At 43.0% G+C, this 17,615-nt stretch overlaps 1 protein-coding gene across 7 annotated transcripts in view; it reads left to right on the forward strand.

Moving 5' to 3' along the window:
* The window catches only part of LOC135523378 (calcium-activated potassium channel subunit alpha-1a), a 225,342-nt gene that overhangs the window by 62,251 nt on the left and 145,476 nt on the right, over positions 1–17,615 (forward strand). The gene's annotated exons all lie outside the window — the stretch shown is intronic.

Raw genomic sequence — 17,615 nt, forward strand, 5'->3', positions numbered from 1 at the left:
GCGTCAGTCACCAGCGTCAGTCACCAGTCAGTCACCAGTCAGTCACCAGTCAGTCACCAGAGTCAGTCACCAGAGTGTCAGTCACCAGCGTCAGTCACCAGCGTCAGTCACCAGTCAGTCACCAGCGTCAGTCACCAGAGTCAGTCACCAGAGTCAGTCACCAGTCAGTCACTAGCGTCAGTCACCAGCGTCAGTCACCAGCGTCAGTCACCAGCGTCAGTCACCAGTCAGTCACCAGCGTCAGTCACCAGCGTCAGTCACTAGCGTCAGTCACCAGAGTCAGTTACCAGCGTCAGTCACTAGCGTCAGTCACCAGCGTCAGTCACCAGAGTCAGTCACCAGTCAGTCACCAGCGTCAGTCACCAGTCAGTCACCTGTCAGTCACCAGTCAGTCACCAGTCAGTCACCAGTCAGTCACCAGTGTCAGTCACTAGCGTCAGTCACCAGCGTCAGTCACCAGTCAGTCACCAGTCAGTCACCAGTCAGTCACCAGAGTCAGTCACCAGAGTCAGTCACCAGTCAGTCACCAGAGTCAGTCACCAGAGTCAGTCACCAGTGTCAGTCACCAGTCAGTCACCAGTCAGTCACCAGTCAGTCACCAGTCAGTCACCAGCGTCAGTCACCAGTCAGTCACCAGTCAGTCACCAGTCAGTCACCAGAGTCAGTCACCAGAGTCAGTCACCAGTGTCAGTCACCAGCGTCAGTCACCAGCATCAGTCACCAGAGTCAGTGACTAGCGTCAGTGTCCTTTGACAGTGGAGATATGGCACTGTGCCACCTGTGGCCTGTGATGCCAGCAGGATTAGGGAGGGTGTGTAAGTGTGTGTGTTTGTCCGTGTGTTTTGTGTGTGTGTGTGTGTGTTTGTGTTTGACTTTCACCTCTCTGACTGCTTCTGGCATTCCTCCCACCTCACTGCAAATAACCCTCTAGTGCCCAGCTAGCACAACCAGTGTGTGTGTGTGTGTGTGTGTGTGTGTGTGTGTGTGTGTGTGTGTGTGTGTGTGTGTGTTTGTCCGTGTGTGTGAACTCCCCAGCCTACTATTTTAATTTGGTGGCAGCTGCCTGGACTGGTCTGTTGTCTTAGGGAAAACAATGCCATGTGGGACACATTCCCTGGGTTACCATCACTGTCACTGTCTCCTCCTCGACTTCAAACTGTATAAATAAACACATATCATATCTGGATGCAAAGTTGTGTGCTATTAATATCTGTTTATTTTTATGCTTAGAAACTGTTAGTTTGCCTAAAGTTCTTCTTCACTGTATCTGTTGACTACTGATGCTGTAGCTGATGCTGTAGCTGATGTTGTACTGTAGCTGATGTTTTACTGTAGCTGATGCTGTAGCTGATGTTGTACTGGAGCTGATGTTTTACTGTAGCTGATGCTGTAGCTGATGTTGTAGCTGATGTTTTACTGTAGCTGATGCTGTAGCTGATGTTGTACTGTAGCTGATGCTGTAGCTGATGATGTTGTACTGTAGCTGATGTTTTACTGTTTAGCTGACTGTAGCTGATGTTGTACTGTTATGCTGTAGTTGATGTTGTTGCTGATGCTGATGTTGTACTAGTAGTTGATGTTGTAGCTGATGTTTTACTGTAGCTGATGTTTTACTGTAGCTGATGCTGTAGCTGATGTTTTACTGTAGCTGATGCTGTAGCTGATGTTGTACTGTAGTTGATGTTGTAGCTGATGTTTTACTGTAGCTGATGTTTTACTGTAGTTGATGTTGTACTGTAGTTGATGTTGTACTGTAGCTGATGCTGTAGCTGATGTTGTACTGTAGCTGATGCTGTAGCTGATGTTTTACTGTAGCTGATGCTGTAGCTGATGTTTTACTGTAGCTGATGTTGTACTGTAGCTGATGTTGTAGCTGATGTTGTAGCTGATGTTTTACTGTAGCTGATGTTGTACTGTAGCTGATGTTTTACTGTAGCTGATGCTGTAGCTGATGTTGTAGCTGATGTTGTACTGTAGTTGATGTTGTACTGTAGTTGATGTTGTACTGTAGCTGATGTTGTACTGTAGCTGATGCTGTAGCTGATGTTGTAGCTGTAGCTGATGTTGTAGCTGATGTTGTACTGTAGCTGATGTTGTAGTTGTTGTATGTTGTAGCTGATGTTTTACTGTAGCTGATGTTTTACTGTAGCTGATGTTGTAGCTGATGTTTTACTGTAGTTGATGTTGTAGCTGATGCTGTAGCTGATGTTGTACTGTAGTTGATGTTGTAGCTGATGTTTTACTGTAGCTGATGTTTTACTGTAGTTGATGTTGTACTGTAGTTGATGTTGTACTGTAGCTGATGCTGTAGCTGATGTTGTACTGTAGTTGATGCTGTAGCTGATGTTTTACTGTAGCTGATGTTTTACTGTAGTTGATGTTGTACTGTAGCTGATGTTGTACTGTAGCTGATGCTGTAGCTGATGTTGTACTGTAGTTGATGTTGTAGCTGATGTTTTACTGTAGCTGATGTTGTACTGTAGTTGATGTTGTACTGTAGCTGATGCTGTAGCTGATGTTGTACTGTAGTTGATGTTGTAGCTGATGTTTTACTGTAGCTGATGTTGTAGCTGATGTTGTACTGTAGTTGATGTTGTACTGTAGCTGATGCTGTAGCTGATGTTGTACTGTAGCTGATGTTGTAGCTGATGTTGTACTGTAGTTGATGTTGTACTGTAGCTGATGTTGTAGTTGATGTTGTACTGTAGCTGATGCTGTAGCTGATGTTTTACTGTAGCTGATGCTGTAGCTGATGTTTTACTGTAGCTGATGTTTTACTGTAGCTGATGCTGTAGCTGATGTTGTACTGTAGTTGATGTTGTACTGTAGCTGATGCTGTAGCTGATGTTTTACTGTAGCTGATGCTGTAGCTGATGTTTTACTGTAGCTGATGCTGTAGCTGATGTTTTACTGTAGCTGATGTTGTACTGTAGCTGATGTTGTAGCTGATGTTTTACTGTAGCTGATGCTGTAGCTGATGTTTTACTGTAGCTGATGCTGTAGCTGATGTTTTACTGTAGCTGATGCTGTAGCTGATGTTGTACTGTAGCTGATGCTGTAGCTGATGTTGTACTGTAGCTGATGTTGTACTGTAGCTGATGCTTAGCTGATGTTGCTGATGATGTTGTAGCTGATGTTTTACTGTAGCTGATGTTTTTGTAGCTGATGTTGTAGCTGATGTTGTACTGTAGCTGATGATGCTGTAGCTGATGTTTGTGATGTTGCTGATGTTGTAGCTGATGTTGTTTTACTGTAGCTGATGTTGTGACTGTAGCTGATGTTGTACTGTGAGCTGATGTTGTAGCTGACGTTTTACTGTAGCTGATGCTGTAGCTGATGTTTTACTGTAGCTGATGCTAGCTGATGTTTTACTGATGATGTTTACTGTAGCTGATGTTGTAGCTGTTTTACTGTAGCTGATGCTGTAGCTGATGTTTTACTGTAGCTGATGCTGTAGCTGATGTTTTACTGTAGCTGATGCTGTAGCTGATGTTGTACTGTAGCTGATGCTGTAGCTGATGTTTTACTGTAGCTGATGCTGTAGCTGATGTTTTACTGTAGCTGATGTTGTACTGTAGCTGATGCTGTAGCTGATGTTTTACTGTAGCTGATGTTGTACTGTAGCTGATGTTTTACTGTAGCTGATGTTGTACTGTAGCTGATGCTGTAGCTGATGTTTTACTGTAGCTGATGCTGTAGCTGATGTTTTACTGTAGCTGATGTTGTAGCTGATGATTTTTTACTGTAGCTGTAGCTGATGCTGTAGCTGATGTTTTACTGTAGCTGATGTTGTACTGTAGCTGATGTTTTACTGTAGCTGATGTTGTACTGTAGCTGATGCTGTAGCTGATGTTTTACTGTAGCTGATGCTGTAGCTGATGTTTTACTGTAGCTGATGTTTTACTGTAGCTGATGTTGTAGCTGACGTTTTACTGTAGCTGATGTTGTACTGTAGCTGATGTTGTAGCTGACAATTTACTGTAGCTGATGCTGTAGCTGATGTTGTACTGTAGCTGATGCTGTAGCTGATGTTTTACTGTAGCTGAGGCTGTAGCTGATGTTTTACTGTAGCTGATGCTGTAGCTGATGTTTTACTGTAGCTGATGCTGTAGCTGATGTTTTACTGTAGCTGATGTTTTACTGTAGCTGATGCTGATGCTGTAGTTGATGCTGTAGCTGATACTGTAGCTGATGCTGTACTGATGCTGTAGTGATGCGGATGCTGTAGCTGATGCTGATGCTGGGAATCTGTGGTTCTTACTATTTCTCATCCATACTCCATCTGTTGGTTATTTCATGGTGTCTGTTCTAATGTTGTAGCATAAGTCTCAGATCTACCCTACAGATACAATCAGGCCCGTCGCTTTTTTCCTGACACGTTTACATGACCTGTGTCTTTAGCCATCTGCAGAGCATAGCCTACTGAGACTCTCCTGAGGCTTGACTCTCTGCACACAGGGGGTTGAACCCTCACAGTGATGTAGTTTACCAAAGTTCAATCAGAAAGGCTGGTCTGAATGGCTTGTCACTTTTAATTAATCTAGTAAACACATACAAAGTCACATTGCTTCCTATCTCACTCATCAGTATAGCTGGTATTTATATGTGTATATATATATATATATATATATATATATATATATATATATATATATATATATATTTATTTATTTCACCTTTATTTAACCAGGTAGGCTAGTTGAGAACAAGTTCTCATTTACAACTGCGACCTGGTCAAGATAAAGCAAAGCAGTGTGACACAAACAGCAACACAGTGTTACACATGGAATAAACAAGCGTACAGTCAATAACACAATAGAACAAAAGAAACAGATGGACTATGTACAGCTGCAGCGATCGGTTAGCTGCTCGGACAGCTGATGTTTAAAGTTAGTGAGGGAAATATAAGTCTCCAGCTTCAGTGATTTTTGCAATTCGTTCCAGTCATTGGCAGCAGAGAACTGGAAGGAAAGGCGGCCAAAGGTGGTGTTGGCTTTGGGGTTGACCAGTGAGATATACCTGCTGGAGCGCGTGCTACGGGTGGGTGTTGTTATCGTGACCAGTGAGCTGAGATAAGGCGGAGCTTTACGTAGCCATGACTTATAGATGACCTGGAGCCAGTTGGTCTGGCGACGAATATGTAGCGAGGGCCAGCCGATTAAAGCATACAGGTCGCAGTAGTGGGTGGTTATATGGGGCTTTGGTGACAAAACGGATGGCACTGTGATAGACTGCATCCAGTTTGCTGAGTAGAGTGTTGGAGGCTATTTTGTAAATGACATCGGTGAAGTCGAGGATGGGTAGGATAGTCAGTTTTACTAGGGTATGTTTGGCAGCATGAGTGAAGGAGGATTTGATGCAGAATAGAAAGCCGATTCTAGATTTAATTTTGGATTGGAGATGTTTAATATGAGTCTGAAAGGAGAGTTTACAGTCTAGCCAGACACCTAGGTATTTGTAGTTGTCCACATATTCTAAGTCAGAACCGTCCAGAGTAGTGATGCTAGACGGGCGGGCGGGTGTGGGCAGCGAACGGTTGAAAAGCATGCATTTAGTTTTACTAGCGTTTAAGAGCAGTTGGAGGCCATGGAAGGAGAGTTGTATGGCATTGAAGCTTGTTTGGAAGTTTGTTAACACAGTGTCCAAAGAAGGGCCAGAAGTATACAGAATGATGTCGTCTACGTAGAGGTGGATCAGGGAATCACCTGCAGCAAGAGCGACATCGTTGATATATACAGAGAAAGGGGCGGCCTGATAATTGAACCCTGTGCCTCCCCCATAGAGACTGCCAGAGTTCCAGAAAACAAGCCCTCCGATTTGACACACTGAACTCTGTCTGAGAAGTAGTTGGTGAACCAGGCACGGTAGTCATTTGAGAAACCAAGGCTGTTGAGTCTCCCGATACGAATACGGTGATTGACACAGTTGAAAGAGGGGAAGAGGGGTATGACCATGGCAGCTTTCAAATCTTTAGGGATCTCGGACGATACGAAAGAGAGGTTGAACAGACTTGTAACTAGGGGTTGCAAATACGGCAGCGGATAATTTTAGAAAGAGAGGGTCCAGATTGTCTTGCCCAGCTGATTTGTACGGGTTCAGGTTTTGCAGCTCTTTCTGAACATCTGCTATCTGGATTTGGGTGAGTGAGAGGCTGGGGAGGCTTGGGCAAGTGACTTCGGGGGGTGCGGAGCTGTTGACCGGGGTTGGGAAAGCCAGGAGGAAAGCATGGCCATCCGTAGAGAAATGCTTATTGAAATGATCGTGGATTTATCATCGGTGATAGTGTTACCTAGCCTCAGTGCAGTGGGCAGCTGGGAGGAGGTGCTCTTGTTCTCCATGGACTTTACAGTGTCCCAAAACTTTTTGGAGTTAGCGCTACAGGATGAAAATTTCTGTTTGAATTGGTTCCTGAAACAACTTTTCGATGCTATTGCAGTCCACCACAGGATGTTTTTGTGCTGGTCGAGGGCAGTCAGGTCTGGAGTGAATCAAGGGCTTTATCTGTTCTTAGTTCTAAATTTTTTGAAAGGGCATGCTTATTTAATTACTTTTAAAGAACGACCAGGCATCCTTGACTGACGGGATGAGGTCAATATCCTTCCAGGATACCCGGGCCAGGTTGATTAGAAAGGCCTGCTCGCAGAAGCGTTTTAGGGAGCATTTGACAGTGACAAGGGGTTGTCGTTTGACCGCAGACCCATAGCGGATGCAGGCAATAAGGCAGTGATCGCTGAGATCCTGATTGAAAACAGCAGAAGTGTGTTTGGAGGGCAAGTTGGTTAGGATCAAATCTATGAGGGTGCTCATGTTTACGGATTTTGTGTTGTGGTGGGTTCTTTGATAATTTGTGTGAGATTGAAGGCATCTAGCTTAGATTGATGGACTGTTAGGCATATCCCAGTTTAGGTCACCTAACAGAACAAACTCTGAAGATAGAGGAGGGGCAATCAATTCACATATGGTGTCCAGGGCACAGCTGGGAGCTGAGGGGGTCTGTAACAGGCGGCAACAGTGAGAAACGTATTTCTGGAGAGATTAATTTTTTTAATTAGAAGCTCGAACTGTTTGGGCATAGACATGGAAAGTATGACAGAACTTTGCAAGCTATATCTGCAGTAGATTGCAACTCCTCCCCCTTTGGCAGTTCTATCTTGACGGAAAATGTTGTAGTTGGGGGTGGAAATTTCTGAATTCTTGGTGGCCTTCCTATAAGCCAGGATTCAGACACGGCAAGGACATCAGGGTTGGCATAGTGTGCTAAAGCAGTGAGTAAAACAAACTTAGGGAGGAGGCTTCTGATGTTAACATGCATGAAACCAAGGCTTTTCCGGGTTACAGAGGTCAACAAATTAGAGTGCCTGGAGACACGCAGGGCCTTGGTTAACCTCCACATCACCCGAGGAACAGAGGAGGAGTAGTATGAGGGTACGGCTAAAGGTTATCACAACTGGTTGTCTAGTACGTTGGGGACAGAGAATAAAAGGAGCAGATTTCTGGGCAAATAGATTCAGGGCATAATGTAAAGACAGGGGTATAGTGGGGTGCGGGTACAGTGGAGGTAAACCCAGGCATTTTGTGACGATAAGAGAGGTTGCATCTCTGGACATAGTAGTTATGCTGGGTGAGGAAACCGCATGTGTGGGAGGTGAGACAAAGGAGGTATCCGAGGCATGTTGAGTGGGACCTGTGGCTCCGCAGTGAACTAAAACAATGAAAACTATCCTAACAACAATATACAAGGCATAATGACATTTGAGAGAGACATAAAGCGAGGCATAAAGCAATCACAGGTATTGGGTGGGAGAGCTAGCTAAGACAACAACGGGTAAGACAATAACAGCTAATCAGCGAAGACAACAACAACAGGTAAAATGGCGATGAATGGGCAGAGAGGGTCAGTTAACTACACACAGGGCCTGAGTTCGATGCTGGGGCCGACAGATAAATGAAAAAAAAATAGACAAAATGGAGTACCGTGATTAATGAACAGTCCAGCAGGCATCAGCTATGTAGCCAAGTGATCATAGATTCCAGTGAACAGCAGTAGATGGAACAGGGAAGCTGCTGGGTAGTCGTTACTACCTAGCAAGCCGGAGACACAGCGTTTAAAGTTAGCAGGCCAGGGCCAGTAGAAGTGCCTGCTCCGACGTCCGATTGGGTGCACAGTGGATGGAGTTGTGTTGGCAGACCAGTCGTGGTGGAACGGCGGGGCTTCGTGTCGACAGAAGGGTCCAGGCCAGTTTGCGAAAAGAGGTATTGTTGCTGTAGTAATTTTGTTTGCTAGCCGGGAGATGCGCCTGGCTCGCGGCTAACTGGTGCTAGCTTCGGGACAGGGGCGTTAGCCACTATAGCCACTCGGTAGCAGCTAGCTAGCAGAGATGATCCAATGCAAAGGTCCAGAGCTTATGGCAAGGATCCGTTGGAGTAGTGGAGTTTTAGCACTGAGGGGGAAGAGTCCGGGAGGCATCAGCTGTGTAGCCGAGATATCACTGAGCAGGCCGGGAGGTGGACCTGGCTCATAGCTAGCTTCGGGGCTGGGCCACTCGGACTCAGTGGCAGCTAGCTAGCTGTGATGATTAGGAGTAATGGTCCAGGGCTTATGGCACGAATCCAGCATTGTAGTGGAGAAAACAGTTCGATACTGGCAGGCTGGCAAATGTTATCAAGGCTAAAAGCGTCTGGAGTCTGTGCCGAAGGTAAAGGCAGCTAGCAGTGGCTGACAACAACTAAATAGCTAGTAGCCAATTAGCTGGTTAGCTACTGATGGCTTGCTGCTGATGAAGGTTCTGGCTAAAAGGTCTAAAAATAGCGGATCCGTATCAAATTCGGTGAGGCGGGTAACCGGAAGGTATATTTAATTTAAAAATGGAAAAGAGGTTGAAAATGTATTGGAATAGATACAAAAAAAGACGAAAAATACAAAATACAAAATGTACAGTGAAGAACGACAAACCACGTCTACACTGCTACGCATCTTGGGAGAAAGAAAAATCAGTATAGCTGGTATTTATATTGTGGTGTTATAATGTTACCTCATTAGTAAAGCTTCATGTCTCTCTTCTCTTTACTATTAGCAAATGTACTGAATGTCCTTCACCTATTAACTCCAGACTATGGGCATGGCACACTAAGGCTATTTCACCATTCTTGCTGATTGACCTATGGGCTCACTCGTGCAATAATCCATTTTCTTTCTTTCAACCACTGGGCATAAATCTAGGGGGTATTTATATGTCAACTCTAACCTTTGCCACTTGCTGTTTTGCAGCAACAGTCTTGTATTTCTCTTCCCATAATGCATATTGCCTGAACATTAGTGTTTACCTCAGTGTTTAACATCAGGACTTGAGGAATCTGATCAGTTTAAAAAGATGGGTGTGATAATGTTTTAAATTGTATATGTATTGGAATATGTGTCTCTTAATCATTTTACATATACACTACTGACATAGTTTATATTTTTGCCATCATTTTTCAAATTTGTGTTTTCTTTGATTTTATTAAGCAGAGAGTTGGACAATAGACGGGAGTATGAATAACCAGCAGTCTATTGTAGGATACACGGTAAATTAGCTATTTTACCTTGTGTTGATTTATCTGGGTAACATTTCTAGTGTGGATTCAGAAGTTGCGTTAACTTGACTCTCAGTGATGTAATAGAACCTAAGTGTTGGTGTTAATAACCAGAGTTGAGTGTGATATTTGTGTCATTTTTACTCCGTGTTGAGTAAAATACTCTGAACCACGCACCTTATCATCATATTTCCCAGTGTGCTGTATTGCGGGTTGATTTTCCAAATTGTTTGTTTCAATATTTGTGTTTTTTCATGTACATTTCTTTGGTAGATTTAATATTATGCTACATGTTCTGAATGCAGGTTGCAGGTGATTTAAAGTTCCAATTGTTGGATATTCTCACTCTGGCTGGATTCCAATAGGAATTACACATTACTTTGCAAGCCAGCATAATTTGACTTGCAAGCCTGATGTGGCCTGTAAACCAGGAGTTTCTTAACAACTCTGTGTTAGGGTATAACTCAGCCCTGGTCAGCTTCCTCATTGTACATTGTATTACCTTAAGCAATAAAACAGAGTGATGTGTTTCAGGCTCTGAGTAGTTACAGGGTTAAACATGAAATACAACCTGTATATTTAGTGTTACACCCCCACATTCAATCAAATGTATTTACTGTATAAAGCCCTTCTTACATCAGCTGATGTCACAAAGTGCTGTACAGAAACCCAGCCTAAAACCCCAAACAACAAGCAATGCAGGTGTAGAAGCACGGTGGCTTGGGAAAACTCCCTAGAAAGCCCGGAACCTTTAAAGAAACCTAGAGAGGAACCAGGCTCTGAGGGGTGGCCAGTCCTCTTCTGGCTGTGCCGGGTGGAGATTATAACAGAACATGGCGAAGATGTTCAAATGTTCATAAATGACCAGCAGGGTCAAATAATAATAATCCCAGTAGTTGTCGAGGGTGCAACAGGTCTGCACCTCAGGAGTAAATGTCATTTGGCTTTTCATAGCCAATCATTCAGAGTTTCTCTACCACTCTTGCTGTCTCTAGAGAGTTGAAAACAGCAGGTCTTGGAGAGGTAGCACGTCCGGTGAACAGGTCAGGATTCCATAGCCGCAGGCAGAACAGTTGAAAAATGGAGCAGCAGCACAGCCAGGTGGACTGGGGACAGCAAGGTGTCATCAGGCCAAGTAGTCCTGAGGCATGGTCCTAGGGCTCAGGTCCTCTGAGAGAAAGAAAGAAAGAGTGAAAGAAAGGAAGAGAGAGAGAAAAAGAGAGCATACTTAAACTCACACAGGACACCGTATATGACAGGAGAAATACTCCAGATATAACAGACTGGCCCTAGACCTCCAACACAAACTATTGCAGCATAAATACTGGAGGCTGAGACAGGAGAGACTGTGGTCCCATCCGACAATACCGCCAGAAATGCAACCTGAGTAATTACAGTGTTACACATGAAATACAACCTGAGTCATTACAGTGTTACACATGAAATACAACCTGAGTCATTACAGTGTTACACATGAAATACAACCTGAGTCATTACAGTGTTACACATGAAATACAACCTGAGTCATTACAGTGTTACACATTTTTTTTTTTTTTTTACCTTTATTTAACTAGGCAAGTCAGCAATTCTTATTTTCAGTGACGGCCTAGGAACAGTGGGTTAACTGCCTGTTCAGGGGCAGATTTGTACCTTGTCAGCTTGGGGATTCGAACTTGCAACCTTTCGATTACTAGTCCAACGCTCTAACCCCTAGGCTACCCTGCCGCCCCGAAGTACAACCTGAGTAGTTACAGTGTTACACCGCCACATGAACCACAACCCGAGCAGCTCAAAATAGTGTATCTGCCAAAGCTTTGATTGAGTGTCCAATTTCTAAGTGCTTCAACCTCTGGGGTTTCTGCAGCACTTACTGTAAGCTATGGCAGTCTCCAGTTGCTGTCAAAATGACTCACAAAATGTACTCAATGCCAAATAATGAATAGGTTTGTTTTGTTGAATACATTTGGAAGGAGTCCAGTCAAGTAACATTTGAATGTTCTGGGTGCGGTGTTGCGTTTATGCTGCATTTACCTGGAAAAGCATGCAATTTTATGCTATCGTAAGTTCACAAGACCTTTAGAACATACCTGAAACCAATCATTGCTGGATGGGTGGGTAGATAAAACATGTATTTGTGGTGCATCCTTTCAAAGTAACACGTTTTCTTTCTGATGTAAAACACCATTCATCTGTCAGCTTGCTTGGGTGAGATCCATAACTCTTTTTGGTGTTGTTAGAGTCAGGATAGAATGTTGTTGGAGTCAGGATAGAATGTTGTTGGAGTCAAGATAGAATGTTGTTGGAGTCAGGAAAGAATGTTGTTGGAGTCAGGATAGAATGTTGCTGGAGTCAGGAAAGAATGTTGTTGGAGTCAGGATAGAATGTTGCTGGAGTCAGGATAGAATGTTGCTGGAGTCAGGAGAGAATGTTGCTGTAGTCAGGATAGAATGTTGCTGGAGTCAGGAGAGAATGTTGCTGTAGTCAGGATAGAATGTTGCTGGAGTCAGGAGAGAATGTTGCTGTAGTCAGGATAGAATGTTGCTGGAGTCAGGAGAGAATGTTGCTGTAGTCAGGATAGAATGTTGCTGGAGTCAGGAGAGAATGTTGTTGAATATATTGATATAGTTCTTCTTCTTCCTAAGAAGTATAGATGAGCTACTGTTTGCCCGTCCACTCGTCTGTCTGTTGGTCTGTATGTCTGTCAACTATCTGTCTGCCTGCCCGCCTGTCCGCACGCCCGTCTGTCCACCCGGGCATTGTTTAGGTCCCGTTGGGGCTTGATGTTTTATTTAGTGAGTCAGAGAGAGCCTGTGGCCATCCAGGTCCCTCCGGAAAGCTAGTTACCCTCAGGCTAGCAATTAGCTTTATACACCAAAGCACAGCAGAGATGCTAGTAACCTTTCCCCTGGTGCGTTGAACACGACACTCATATGGAAAAGTAGGAGTCTCATATGGCCTACTTGTCGTTTTGACATCCTGTTGAATTCGGCACGTGAGTAGGTGAAGTCATATGTAGAATAAATGTAATATTTTAATGTGATGTTTGTATCGATTTGTGTCCGTGTCTATAGCAGAATGGTATCTGTAGTAGCATGACACTCCTAGTGTTTGTCATTGTTTCAATCAGGAGCTGGTAGCACCAGATACATACAAGTGGTACACGTCTTTGTGGTAGGACTAGTGAGTGTCTGAGAGAGATTTTAAATGGTGTGTGTCTCTCTCAGGCCAAGCTGTTCCTTCTGGAGTGTTTGGTTGTTCCCTTTAATCAGTGGCTCGTCGTGTCGGCAGGACACTACTTACAACAGATCATTTCCCTGTGTCTGGATTTGGTGAGCACTTTACCCAGCAAGCTGCACTTGGAATTTGGACACCAGCTGTCAGGAAATGTATGCCAGTTATTTTTGACTTACATCTTGTGGTAAATTGTAAGATTTTGTTGAGTGTTGTAGATGTGTTTGGCCTATTTACAGTCTTAGATATGTAATGTCTAAAACTGTTAGAATTACAAACCATCTTTACCGGATGTGTTCCAGTTTTAGGATTTACAGTAAGTTTTAGGATTTACAGTAAGTTTGAACATTTACAGTAAGTTTTAGGATTTACAGTAAGGTTTAGGATTTACAGTAAGGTTTAGGATTTACAGTAAGTTTTAGGATTTACAGTAAGTTATAGGATTTACAGTCCATCCACTTTGTCTTATTGTATATAGAGCACTGGAACTATAAAACGTGTGACATAACAGAATAGCCTGACTTCATCTGTTCATTATCTATCGGTTGTTTTCTCATTCATACTTCTCTGTAATAGTCATTATAGAGGTATTAAAATATTTGAAAGGTACTTGTTCTGTTTGAATAATCAGGAAATACAGTGCATGTAGACAACTACCCACAATACCCAGATATCTCCTGTAGAACTCCTGACGGACTATTTTACATCGAGAGATGTTTTTTCTCTCTGTGAAATGGCTTTAAATAAATGTAAGGGTTTCTACATTTGGTTCAGTTGTTGTTGTGCCAATTTGTCCCTAATGTCGAGTCAATCTGTGAGATTACGATAATGTTTGGGTTTATATTCATAAAAAAAAAGGGCAGATGTTAGGCTTGTTGAAAAGCTGATCAAATAAAATCTCCGCCCATGGAGGGTGTTGGGTCATCATAAACACAACACAGAAGAATACACATCAGCTGTCTCCCTTTTCTCCCCTGGTTCAATTCTACTCTCTCCACTGCTGACGGTGTTCTCCCAACAACATCACGTCACAGAGGGCGTTGTCTGTTGTCCTTGATCTGCTTGCATGTGTGTGTGTGTGTTCTGTGTGTTCTGTCTGTGTGTGTGTTCTGTCTGTGTGTGTGTGTGTGTTATGTGTGTTCTGTCTGTGTGTGTGGGTTCTGTGTGTTCTGTCTGTGTGTGTGTGTTCTGTGTGTTCTGTCTGTGTGTGTGTGTGTTCTGTGTGTTCTGTGTGTGTGTGTGTGTGTGTGTTCTGTGTGTTGTGTGTGTGTGTTCTGTCTGTGTGTGTTCTGTGTGTTCTGTCTGTGTGTGTGTGTGTTATGTGTGTTCTGTCTGTGTGTGTGTGTTCTGTGTGTTCTGTCTGTGTGTGTGTGTTCTGTGTGTTCTCTCTGTGTGTGTGTGTTCTGTCTGTGTGTGTGTGTGTGTGTGTGTGTGTGTGTGTGTGTGTGTGTGTGTGTGTGTGTGTGTGTGAACCCAGTAAGACGAGCTGTTGCCACTGGCGTCGGCTTATAGGGATCCTAAATAAAGTACAATCAAAACGTGATCTGGTGTTTATGTTTATATGTACAATTAAATTTCCATATAATTATAGCCCAATCCGTTTCCACTGTCAGTGCATGTATTTTTAAAAGGCATTACTGAATATTGGATCCTCTTATTATAGAGGGATCTATGATTCTGGTAACATTCAGATACAGGACAAAGAGGATGATGAGGCTACGGCTTCATAGAATAAAAGCACAGGACAGAATAATAATCTTCTTTCATTGACAAGATGAGAGAGAAATCCTCTTTCCTCAGCTGAGAGATTTTACCCCCACGTGTCTTGCGCATCACGTCATAGACAAAAATACAAAACCTATCAAACCTGTCTGTCTGTCTGTCTGTCTGTCTGTCTGTCTGTCTGTCTGTCTGTCTGTCTGTCTGTCTGTCTGTCTGTCTGTCTGTCTGTCTGTCTGTCTGTCTGTCTGTCTGCCTGTCTGTCTGTCTGTCTGTTTGTCTGTCTGTCTGTCTGTCAGGCTGTCTCTGAATCTGAAGTCTAATATCTACTATTTGCAGATGATCTGGTACTTCTGTCCCCAACCAAGGAGGGCCTACAGCAGCACCCAGATCTTCTGCACAGACTTAGGCCCTGACAGTAAATCTCAGTAAGACAAAAATGATGCAAAAATGGTTCAGTTGCCAGGACCACAAGTACAAATTCCATTGAGACTCTGCCTGCAGAATTCTGCAAAAATATCCTCAGTGTGCAACATAAAACACCAAATATTGCATGCAGAGCAGAATTAGGCCATTAGCCGCTAATTATCAGAATCCAGAAAAGAGACGTTCAATTCCACAACCACCTAAAAGGAAGCGATTCCCAAACCTTCCATAACAAAGCCATCACCTACAGAGAGATGAACCTGGAGAAGAGTCCCCTAAGCAAGCTGGTCCTGGGGCTCTGTTCACAAACACAAACAGACCCCACAGAGCCCCAGGACAGCAACACAATCAGACCCAACCAAATCATGAGAAAACAAAAAGATAATTACTTGACACATTGGAAAGAATTAACAAAAAAACAGAGACAACTAGAATGCTATTTGGCCCTAAACAGAGAGTACACAATAGCAGAATACCTGACCACTGTGACAGACCCAAACTTAAGGAAAGCTTTGACTATGTACAGACTCAGTGAGCATAGCCTTGCTATTGAGAGAGGCCGCCGTAGGCAGACATGACTCTCAAGAGAAGACAGGCTATGTGCACACTACCCACAAAATGAGGTGGAAACTGAGCTGCACTTCCTAACCTCCTGCCAAATCAATGTATGACCATATTAGAGACACATATTTCCCTCAGATTATACAGATCCACAAAGAATTCAAAAACAAATCCAATCTTGATAAACTCCCATATCTATTAGGTGAAATGTATTTATTTGCACATCATTACAACACCGTATATAGACATAATTTGAAATGTGTGTGTCTGTCTGTGTGTGTATTAGTATGTTGCCATCCTGCTCCTGTAATGCAGGAGGAGACATTGAAGTATTAATTTCACCAATATTATCACAATGCATCATATTGTACATTCTTGTTTGACTATTATGTTATTAATTGCAAAAAATAAATAGAAACAAATAGCGAACCGACATATCACGTTAGATAATATAATTGAGAAATGTTGGTAAAAGTGTTAAGATTTGTCTAACTGAGCGTCTGTATCTTACTGTTTTATCTGAATCTATCTAAAGCATATGAAGGGAGTACTTCATTTAGTGCTGACCACATTTTGTCCACAGGTCCATTGCTTGTTGGATAGGCTGTTGTTCGAACCAAGATGGTTGTTGTTGTCGTTGAGCAATGGCAAATATATGTAAAAAAAAAAAATATATATATATATAAAAAAAAATGATGGCACACAAGACACCTGTCTGATTCACACCTGTCTAAGTGGACTGGACTGATCCATTGGGTTGCGCGGTGATGGCACACCTGTATCACCAGTCGTACATTTACCGGGGGGGGGACATCATGCTCTGATGTGGTGGAAACGTCATAAAATAAACCTGAGTACTTCTTATCCCTTGCACAAATAGCCTACAGCTGTGTCTGCCTGTCCGCAGCTCGCTGGTATGGAAACGCTTGAGGCCCAGAATATTTGAGCAAGTTTGCTCTGGACCAATAGTTAATACAATGTTTCAAGTTCTTTGCAGACAGGCTTAGCCAATGTAATACCTACGGGTATATTTGTTTTGCTTTATTTATGCTATTTTTACACAATGGCAATAAAAGTTACTTTTAGATTTGTATTTTTTCCATTTTTGATATAATTTTAATTAACCGACATGACATTGATTTTGAGATACAAAGACTTTATTATAAATGAAACTGTTCCAAGAAAATGTGCAGATGAATATCATAACTGGCAAAGGCAGATCAGTAGAAATGGTATGATGACTTGGCACTCCAAATGGAAAAGTTTGCAGACTTCTTGAGCATAATGGCAGAATCTTTGACGGCCAGCAGCAGCGTGAGGAGGAGGAGGAAGATGTTAGGGAACAGGTTTTTTTCTTCTTCTTCTGGTTAGGCTATATTGATCTCTGGCACCCTCTTTAGTAATTTGTGTCTCTTCATTTTTTTTAAATTCGCAGTGCTTGAAGTACCAGACAAGCTCAGTAGCCTGCTTATAGTTGACAGTATTCAAACATAGGGTGTGTCTATTTTTGGAAAAAATACACCAATCGATTGGTTGAAAGAACAGACGACTGTCATCGACTAAAATTAGTTCTATATTGGGACAGCCCTAATTTTTCACTATAGCCTGTTGTCCTGAGCTAGAACAGCCATGCACTAGAGGAGCACATGAAGATGTCTGGCTGTAATAAGTATCTTAGTGTAAATCTTTGCATATTGTCTATCATTGTGCTTTATTTGGACTTACTGAGTCTTGGTACTAAACTGAAATGTTATTGCTTTAGCTCCACTGTAGAGTCCTCTTTGACTTGGCTTGTGTCCCAAATGACATCCTATTCCCTATATAGTGCACTACTTTTGACCCTATGGGTCCTGTTTAAAACGAGTGCACTGTAAAGCAATAAGGTTCCATGGATAGAGGACTGGAGAAGAGGGCTGTCAGCTGTTAGGGTGGGGTCAGAGTGTCATCATTGCATTGTGACAGAGTCAGGACTGAGAGCTGTGATTGGCTGACCCTGCAGTTCAGAGGGCTGTGGCACGTTTGACCTTGCCAATATGAGCCATCTATAGGGTATGCGTCCCAAATTACACCCTATTCCCTGTGTACTGTAGTGTACTACTTTTGAC

Source organism: Oncorhynchus masou, chromosome 31, assembly GCF_036934945.1.
Source record: "Oncorhynchus masou masou isolate Uvic2021 chromosome 31, UVic_Omas_1.1, whole genome shotgun sequence".
In the NCBI taxonomy this organism is placed as follows: Eukaryota; Metazoa; Chordata; class Actinopteri; order Salmoniformes; family Salmonidae; genus Oncorhynchus; species Oncorhynchus masou.